At 44.8% G+C, this 1,251-nt stretch overlaps 1 pseudogene; it reads right to left on the bottom strand.

The window, feature by feature from the left end:
* Positions 1-535: 535 nt before the first annotated feature.
* LOC104083958 lies at positions 536-789 on the bottom strand (annotated as a pseudogene).
* Between the last annotated feature and the right edge of the window lie 462 nt (positions 790-1,251).

Here is a 1,251-nt window from a genome sequence, read left to right as displayed (position 1 = left end):
ATCCTCACAATTATTCATTTCCTTCTCACACCAAATTGTATCATTACAAGAACCAACTTAAGTAGAAGAGAGTGTTTCCCAATGGTTAAGAACCTCAGATAAATGAAACTCTTTCTTTCAGATTAATCCCCTGTGAGTAGTGGAAGTCTATATGAAAAATAGAGTAGATTTGTCCCATTTCACCTGTCAACACCAAGAAAGCCTTGGAAGCACTACAGAAGATACTTGGATTGTATCTCTCAAAACCACACTGAATTATGACCCTTCTCACAAACCACAAATGCAAGCTTCGAAAGCACCCACATAGGGACAGAGAAGCCTCTAACATTTAAAATAGTGTGAGCATTTAACAGATTATGAGAAAAATAGACATTTTTCTCTCCTCAACTTCACTCTCTGTTTCAACTTTTGCAGGGCTTTTCAGTGTGGGAGGTGTGTTTAAACAGGGACAGAATTCGAGGGACAGTGCACAAGATTAGTAAGTTCAGTGTGGCAAAGTAATTACCTGGTTCTATCCAGGTGCTCAGGGAACTGGTCACAAATCAGCTGAAAACAGTAGTTCTCCACTGAGCATTATGAGTTGGCAAGTGTGTGCTGAAGGCTGGATCCCTACCTTGTCTCGAATCCCTTGTCTCATAACTTCTCTTTCAGCCTCCATCTTGGCATATTTGGCTTTCCTCTCTTCCTCTTCTTGCCTGAGGGCTTCCTGTCGTTCCTCTTCTTTCTTGGCAGCATCTGGGTCTTTCTCCTCATCCCCACCCAGCATCTTCCCCATGTCTTTGGTAGCCCCTAGAGAAGGTCAAGAGAAAGTCAGCCGTGTAAGAATGTTGGAAAACCACCATGATGCCAGCTCTCTCCTTCCCCACACTCAGGACCTCCTTCCACTCCCTCTGCATCTGAAAAGGTTTCTCCTTCCACTGAGGAGGAGGCACACCCCACAGAGGCAGGAGGTGGGCAAAGCACCCAGCCTGACCAGCCTGACCTGGCACCAGTGGGAGAAACATGGCAGCAAGAGGAACAAACTACATCTGTAGAGTTGCATGATAGCAACACAATTGGTTTGCAGTCCTGAAGGGGGCAAGCTGCCATCCATAGAATGCTTTCACTCCATCAGCTCAGTCAAGTGACTGAAGGTTGCTTTTGGAGGGTCTTTAATGTAACAAGCAGGTGATACAATTAGAAAGAAATGACACCAGGGCTAGGAAAGGAATTTGAAATCTCAATTGCAGGGATGAGTAACCACAGTCTTAA

Source organism: Fulmarus glacialis, unplaced genomic scaffold (genome assembly GCF_000690835.1).
Source record: "Fulmarus glacialis isolate BGI_N327 unplaced genomic scaffold, ASM69083v1 scaffold35251, whole genome shotgun sequence".
In the NCBI taxonomy this organism is placed as follows: domain Eukaryota; kingdom Metazoa; phylum Chordata; class Aves; order Procellariiformes; family Procellariidae; genus Fulmarus; species Fulmarus glacialis.
This window is presented reverse-complemented; position numbering and strand designations above follow the sequence as displayed.